Source organism: Tamandua tetradactyla, chromosome 21 (assembly GCF_023851605.1).
Source record: "Tamandua tetradactyla isolate mTamTet1 chromosome 21, mTamTet1.pri, whole genome shotgun sequence".
Lineage (NCBI taxonomy): Eukaryota > Metazoa > Chordata > Mammalia > Pilosa > Myrmecophagidae > Tamandua > Tamandua tetradactyla.
Window position 1 is genome coordinate 47733999 of NC_135347.1, and position 9272 is coordinate 47743270.

The window sequence follows — 9272 nt, forward strand, 5'->3', positions numbered from 1 at the left end:
ACACAAAATAGGTCTTTATAAAATTTAAAACATTGAAAGTATCCAAAGCACTTACTCTGATCACAATGGAAAGAAACTGGAAATCAATAACCACCAAAAAACAGGAACTTTCACAAAGATATGGAGATTAAATAACACACTCTTAAACAATGAGTGGATCAAAGAAGAAATTGATAAGAAATCAGTAGTTATCTGGAGATAAATGAAAATGAGAATACAACACATCAGAACTTATGGGATGCAGCAAAGGCTGTGCTGAGAGGGAAATTTATTTTCCTAAATGCCTATATTAAAAAAAAAAGAAAGAGCAAAAACTGAGGACTTAACTGTTCACCTGGAGGAACTTGAGAAAAAATGGCAAATACCCCAAAGCAAATTGAAGAAGAGAAATAACAAAGATTGAAGCAGAGTTAAAGGAATGAAAGAACAAAATAATAATAGAATGAATCAATAAAACCAAAAGTTGGTTCTTTGAAAAAATCAATAAAATCAATGGACCACTAGCAAAGCTGACAAAGAAAAAGAGAGGATGTAAATTTAAAAAGTTAGAACTGAGAGGGGTCGTTACTACTGACCCTGAAGAAATAAAAGAAATCGTAAGAGGATACTATGAACAACCATATGCCAACAAACTAGACAACTTAGATGAAATGGACAAATTCCTAGAAACACACAAACAAGCTACACTGACTCAAGAAGAAACAGAAGATCTCAACAAATCATTCCCAAGTAAAAAGATTCAATCAGTCATCGAAAATTTTCCTATAAAGAAAAGCCCAGGGACAGATGGCTTCATAGGGAAATTTTATCAAACCTTCCAAAAAGAACTAACACCAATCCTACTCAAACTTTTCAAAAAAATTGAGGAAAAAGTAAACTACTTAACTCATTTTATGAAGCTAACATCCCTTTAATACCAAAACTGGGTAAAGGTGCTACAAGAAAGGAAAACTGCCGACCAATCTCCCTAATGAACATAGATGCACAAATTCTCAACAAAATACTAGCAAATCAAATCCAATAGCACATTAAAAGAATGACACACCATGTCCAAGTGGAGTTTTTCCAGAAATACAAGGATTGTTCACCACAAGGAAGCAAATTAATGTAATACAGCATATTAACAAATTGAAAGGGAAAAATCATATGATCATTTTGATTGATGCTGACAAAGCATTTGACAGAATTCAATATCATTTTCTGAGAAATACAATTCAAAAGGTAAGAACCAAAGGTAATTTCCTCAATATGATAAAGGGAATGTAAGAAAAACCCGTAGCCAGCATGTACTCAATGGAGAGAGACTGAAAGCTTTCCCCCTAAGATCAGGAATGAGCCAAGGATGCCCTCTGTCATCACTATTACTTAACATTGTACTAGATGTTCTAGTATTGCTGGAGCAATCAGGCAGGAAACAATAATAAAAGGCATCCAAGTTGGAAGGGAAGAAGCAAAATTTTCATTATTTGCAGATGACTTGATACTATACTTTGAAAATCCTGAGAGATCTCCAACAAAGTTACTTGAGCTAATACATTCAACAAAGGGGCAGGTTATAAAATTAATATGCAAAAATCAGTGACGTTTCTATACACAAGCAATGACCTAACCAAGGAGTCAATTAAAGAAACTAAAAGAATCAAGTATCTAGGAATGAACTTAGCTAGGGATATAAAGGACTTGTACACAGAGAATTATATAACATTCTAAAAAAAAATCAAAGAAGGTCTAAATAGTTGGAAAAACATTATATTCTCATGGATAAGAAAGTTAAATGTAGTTAAGATGTCAATTCTACCCCAATTGATCTACAAATTCAACTCAGTACCAATCAAAATTCCAACAACCAACTTTGAAGATTTGGAAAACTTGTTACCAAACTCATCTGGAAGGGCAAGAGACCCTGAATAGCTAAAAGTATCTTAAAAAAAGAACAACGTGGGAGGATTAACACTCCCTAATTTAGAAACATTATAAAGCCGCATTGGCCAAAACAGTATGATACTGGCACAAAGTATTGGAATCAAATGGAATCCAAGGGAATCAAATCAGGAGCACAGAAATAGACCACCAAATATATGACATACAGAGAAGGTAGAGTTTAACAAGTAAGTGTGATTGCTGAATCATTACATTGATACTTCTGCTTTAATATAGAGCAACTAGAAGCAAAAACCTAAAATTGTGGAATTGTAACCTACACAAAACTCTGAAATCTGTTGTACAACTAAGTGTTGTGATGTACTTTGAAATTTACTGCTCTTTTTGTGTTTGTTATTTATCACATACAGAAAAGGAGGAGCAGTATAACAGAGAAGATAGGATTTAACAAATGAGTATGACTGTTCAATCATTATATTGATGTTTCTTTAGTTCTCCAGTGTTTTGGAGCAGCTAGAAGAAAAAATGAAAACTCGTGGAGCTGTAACCCATACAAAACTTTAAAATCTGTTCTATAACGACTTGTCAGCATGTACTTGGAAATTGTTTGCTTTTTTGTATATATGTTATAGTTCACAATAGAGAAGTGTTAAAAAAAATTTCTATTACATCTAAAACTCAAGTTATGCTATAAAAAAATCACTAACAGATGTACCCTATTTGTACTAGAACTGGTTATTCAGTCTAAATTAGTTATTTCACCCTTTCTAGGACATCTTTATATCCTGCATGACTTATTTCTATAAATACAATAAAAATACATTGAGTATCCACACACAATTTCTTGGCTCCAGATCAGGCCTGGATGCAGAATATACTCAATTGGCACCACATATCAGAATAATTACAAGCAGCAAAGTCTTTTTCAAAGTTCTTTTTGAGCTTCTGTTCCACTGCACAAAGAATTAAGTGAAAAAGAATTTTCCATGCTATATTAAAATCATTTGTTTTTGGCATTTGTGCTGGTTTGAAAATATGTACTCCAGGAAAGCCATGTTTTAGTTCTGATTCAACTTTTGGAGGCAGCCATTTCTTTTAATTCTGATTCACTACTTTTAGGATGGAAAACTTTTGATTTAACTATCTCCACAAAAATGTGAGACACCCAATTGTGGGTATGGCTTTAATTAGATGGAAATGTGACTCCATTCATTCAGGTGGGTCTTGATTAGTTTATTGGAGTCCTTTAAAAGAGGAAATATTTTGGAGAGATCTCAGAGCTGACAAAGACAGACCTGACAGAAATTTCAGAGCAGAGCTGACAGATGCCGACACTTGGAGAACAGAGACACAGATGTTTGGAGATGCTTGGAGCCCAGCAGACGTTGCCATGAGATGTTAAACAAGCCAGAACCTGGAGAGAGCCAAAGAAAGCCAAGAGATGAAAGCCAGCCTGGAGAAACAAATTGAGGAACCCCCATTGGAATGGAGGTTGAAAGCAACAGAGCCCAGAAGCCAGGGATGAGGGCGCCTTCCCAGCTGACAGAGGTGCTCCAGATGCACCGGCCTTTCTGGAGTTAAGGTAACTCCCCGGCTGCCTTAGTTTAGACATTTACAAGACTTAAAACTGAATTTGTAACATGTTAAATTTCCTTTTTGAAAGCTGTTCCATTTCTGGTATATTGTATTCTGATAGCTTGCAAACTCAAACAGCATTTCAACTAATGGAAAAAGTTGCTTTGTTCTAAATGAAAATAGGATACATGAGTGTTAGTAGATGAAATCACATATAATTATCCATTTCCCAGTTTGTAGGAAGGCAATCCCCAGGATATTTAGGTTGGTATATTTTGTTTATAAATCAATGTAATAGAAGCCTGATTTTCTACAAAAAAAATGTTTCTTACTGTTTTGAACCAAGTATTACAAACTTCCAAGTATAGATCTATTGAATTATTGTTCACATTAATTTAATTTTAGCATTTAAATATATCCAGATGGGTTCCTGAACCAGGCGAGTCCTGAACTGTAGAGGGCCCAGCCTCTCCAGAACATCAGCTAGTTCCATTTCCCTACCCCATATTATTGACAGCCCCTTCCAACGTGAAAAAGTTAGAATGGGCATAGCCCAAATACCCTTAAAAAAGTGGGATAGAAAGATCAAAGATGATGGTGGAATTATACAGAGAATGTAGGGTTTAACAAATGAGTATGACTGCTGAATCATTAAATTGATATTTCTTTTAGTCTCCAGTATCTTAAAGCAGCTAGGAGTAAAAACCTAAAATTGTGGAATTGTAACCTATACCAAACTCTGAAATCTGTTCTACAACTAATTGCTGTGATGTGCTTTGAAATTTATTGCTTTTTTGTATATATGTTATTTTTCACAAAAAAGAAAAAAAAGTCAATTGTGATGATAAATGAATATCTATCCCTTCTAGTCTCCTATATCCTGGAGCAGCTAGAAGGAAAAATCTGAGATGATGGTATGTTAGTCCATGACAAACTCTAGGATCTGTCCTATAACTCCTTCTTTAAGAGTGCTTTGAAAACTATTGCTTTTTTATTTCTTTGCTTTGTATATATGTTATACAAAAAAAAGTTTAAAAATATATATGTTCAGGAAAAAAATCTTACAACAAAAAACACATGTTGACTATTCAAACAATTGAATTCTTGCATATCTTCCCCTAGTGTGGCCCCTTGTCTAATGCTCATATTTGAAACAACTTATCTGGTATAGTGAAAAATAAGCAGGAATTATTCATATGGAGTCACAGGTCACATCTTGAACTTTAGGTGTTCTAGAAACATCCACTCCAAGATCTGTCCTGATTGTACCACTTTTCTTCAACCCAACAGATCTGAAATAATAGAAATCATTCCTAAGAAAAGAATGAGGAAATGCTACATATAGCCTTCTAAATTTGTATCAAATATCTTCTAATATCATGCATGGAAATCCAACATATCAGTATATTGACTTAGTCATTAAGGGAATAAATGAAGAAATGGCACAGTAAGTGACATGCCTGTATGTAGGACCCTCTCCATTTGTAAGAGGTCTATATAAAGTAGGAATATCCATTTGGAGTCATAAAAGTCATATATGTGGAAATTTTTAGTCCCAGCCAGGATAGAGTAATGGGGACAAGATTTACCCTCTTCCTCCAAAAACTAAAAAAAACAGACACGCTATATAAAACACTGGTTTTCAGATGCTGAACAGCAGAGAGTGCTGGATAATAATGACCCCTGACAGGAAGAAACAAATAATACAACTAAAAAAGTGTCTTTCCATCTATATAGCTGAAAAGTTGACATAATTCATAATCTTCAGGCAAATATTTTCAATCAATTCTTTCACTATTCAGAATATGTAAAAACATTTATTTATTCAACAAATATTTATTGTACCCTTAATATGCTACAATCATAGACACTCAGAGCTAGCAGAGAAGATAAGCAAGAAACAATTAAAGAGAAATTGTTAATATATTTTCAGCCAATAGTGTAATATAAAACATGAAAATTGGTAAATGGTTCATAGGAAAAACTGAGGAGAAGTGAGAATCTGTTTAAATATGAGGATCATGGAAGTCTTTTCTAAGAGGACATTTGAGTAGAGACCTGAATAATGAGGGGTAGAGAACTAGAGAAAGCACATTCCAGACAGAAAGCATTACATTTAAAAGTCATGACAAGGGAATGACATTGAGATAGACAAGCATCGTGAATAAATGGAACCTGGAAAAAAGTAAGTCAAGAGTGGCAGGCAAAAGCCACATCACAGAGGGTCTTGAAGGCCATGGAAAATGTTTGGTATTTTATTTTAGGTCTATTTTACTTAAAATCTATACAGTCTTGAGCAGGTGAATGGTATGATTAAATTTCTTTTTTTAAAAATTCACCCTGTCTGATGTGTGGAGTTGGATTGGGGTAAGAGTGGATACCTAGAGCCTAAGTAGGAGACAGTTTTAGAGGTAGGACAAGAAATGGTGATGGCTTGCACCAAGTTGGGAGCTCCATATGTGATAATTGGTTGGATTGAGGATACACTCTGAAATGTATATTAAAATACATACTACATTGCAGATACTGTTCTACATTGCAGCCTTCATATAGACCTGTTTCCTTTCTCTGAACCCCCCTCTGGTACTCCTTACATTTTGCCTTACATTCTGTCTTGTCATTCACACTTCACCTCCTTAAGTGCAGCTAGCTATTCACGTAGCCTGATCATCTATCTGCCTGGGCTCATACAAAGAATTTGTCTAAATGGAAAAATGTGACTCTGTTTCATTATATTGATGATGTCAGGTTAACCTGTAACTCTTTACAGATATTAAAAAAAAAAAGCCTCAGAATCATTGGTATTTACATGCAATGACATTTGGTAACACAACAACCACATGAGGTAGTGCTATAATTATCCCAGTTTTACAGAGGAGGAAACTAAGGCACAGAAGTAGGTAAGTAGCTTGTCATATATTACAAACTATTAAGAGGGGAGAGGCCAGGATTTGATCCCAGCTAGTATGTCTCTAGAGCTCTAAGCTCTTAATGATTACACAGCTCTGAAGAACCTACCAGAACTGTCAATCTCAAGTAGGCCAAGTTCTTTACCCCCTGACAGCCTTCATATAGACCTGTTTCCTTTCTCTGAACCCCCCTCTGGTACTCCTTACATTTTGCCTTACATTCTGTCTTGTCATTCACACTTCACCTCCTTAAGTGCAGCTAGCTATTCACGTAGCCTGATCATCTATCTGCCTGGGCTCATACAAAGAATTTGTCTAAATGGAAAAATGTGACTCTGTTTCATTATATTGATGATGTCAGGTTAACCTGTAACTCTTTACAGATATTAAAAAAAAAAAAGCCTCAGAATCATTGGTATTTTGTCTTAACAACTGGGGATCGACAATTGGTCATGGAGGATTGCAATGCCTCAGCTGCCGTGTCAAATTCTTGGTATTGTATGTTTGGGAAAGACAAAATTTTTTCCTTTTCAAGTGATTGATAAGGTGCAATGTTTTCCTATGCTGCATATGCCAAAGAGATAATGGCTTTGTTGGGATTCTTAGGGTATTGGAAACTTTCATTTCTCACTCAGCTCAAATGTTAAAACCTGTGTATATTCTGATGAGGAAATGCTGTCCTGGAGAATGGGATACTTCCAAGCAGTCTGCTTTTGAAAAAGCCAGATAAGCCATCATAGTGCTTCAGGTTTTATAGGGAGTGGACACAGATGTGACTTGTGAATTAAATATGGCCAGTCCTGATACTGGCCTTGGATAGGGCTGGTGACAGAAGCAACAAGCAAAACAAGTTCTCATTGGCTTTTGGTTTCAGCTCCAGAAAGGAACCAAACATCATTACAGTCCTTTAGAAAAACAACTGTGTGCTGCTTATGATGCCTTACTGCAGGTTCTAGGACTAACTCAGAAATGCCCTGTGAAATTAAGAATAGCCATCCCCATACAAGAATGGATACATACTTATCTGCAACAGCACTGCGTTTTCAACAACAGTCCCTTAAGTGCAGAAATGAGTGATACCCTGAGACCAGTTTCCTAGGTGAAAGAACAATGCTCTCTTTCCCCGCTGATCCTCTGAAGATGCTTGTCTCTGTTCCACTTTTGATGGTGGTGGCAGCATAACTAAGTCTGCTGGTATGCTGATGAATCAGCACACAGGCAGCCCACCACCTGGACAGGAGTAGCTGTGCAACCTAGTATGGGCACTATATAGTGGGGACCCGGGACTATGAAAATCAGCCAATGGGCTGCATTAAGGGCTGTATGGATGGTATTTGCTCATGAACCAGGAGATGCATTAACTGCTTATGCTGACAATTGGACAAAGTACTGCGGCCTGGCGGTGTGGATGGCCATGTGGAAGCAAAAGCAATAGGCTGTTGTCTGCCACCCCTTATGGGGAAAAGAAATGTGGGAAGACATCTAGACTTCCTGTCATGAGCAAAAAGTAACCATGTAGGGCGGGCCACGGTGGCTCAGCAGGTAAGAGTGCTTGCCTGCCATGCCCGAGGACCCAGGTTTGATTCCTGGTGCCTGCCCATGTTAAAAAAAAAAAAAAAAATTAACCATGTCTCATGTCTTTTCCCGTAACACTGATTCTTTACCTAACAATATTAAAGCAGATGCTTTAGCAAGGATTCATAGTCTACAGCCAACTTTGCACGAGGCTGCCGAATGGTTGCCTAGAAAAACAGGACACCACAAGGACCAGACTCTGTGGAGACTGGCACAGCAATTCCAACTGCCCACCACCAGAGGACAACTGAAAGAAGTCATTGACACCAGCTCTTTCTGTTCACTGTGAAACCCAAATCTGCTTTCTCATCAACTTGGTCACATGGGCTAGGAGCAGGTTCTAGTCACTGAGTGCAGATAGATTATATGAGGCCCCTTCCCTTATCTAGAGGTGCAAAATATGCTTTTATAACCTTAGATATGGCCACTAGACTATCTAAGTGGCCTTCCCAGTAGAGAAAGCTTACTGGCCTTCCCAGTAGAGAAAGCCAACCTAAGAGCTACAATACATAGCATAGAGAAGCTCAGTGCATTCTTCAAGTCCCCACACATGTGGACAGTGATGGAGGCACCCCCTCTTCAGACAACTAACCCAAGCCTGGGCTACTGAGCATGACATCTTATGGATATTTCATTTGCCTTACAGCCTCACAGCAGTGGAGTTAATTGAAAAGATGAATGAGCTTTTAAAAGAGTAATTTAAAGGTGATAAGCAATCTCTATAACAGAGGACATGCCAGTTGTATCCAGCCCTTGCCAGCTGTAGTTCGCGGCCCCCAGTTGCTCCTGCCCTTGTTGAATTTGTAACAGGGAGGCTCATGTGAGCACTGCAAATTCAGGTAAAAAGACCAGCAATGCTACAGCCACAACAAGGTAATGAAAATATCTGGCTCCTGCATGTGCCACATGCATTAGAAATTGTGGAAAATAAAATTGATTGGCTGTAGTCCTGGCCCATGTAGCAGTGAGGTCACCCAAAATTTAAGTATTAGTCCAGTTCATATAGAAAATGTCAAAAATTTTATATGTAACCAAGCCAGGACCCCCCATACCTTAAGGCACAGTATGCATGACTCTGTGGATACTTATATCCAGGCTGACTGTGGGTTTGACTCCCAGAAAGCTGCCCGCAATTGAAGTGAGGGGCAGGGGAGGAAAGTGTGGTATCTACTAATGAAAATTTAGTTTGCATTCTTTTTTGCTCTTAGCATCATGGCAAATGTCTTTCTGCAATAGTCTTCTGCAGTAAACTCCATGCAAAATAGATCTCAGTGCTGAGTGTGCACAAAACTGTCCCTGTTGGACCGTGTCCCCTGTGAATTGGGCTATGTG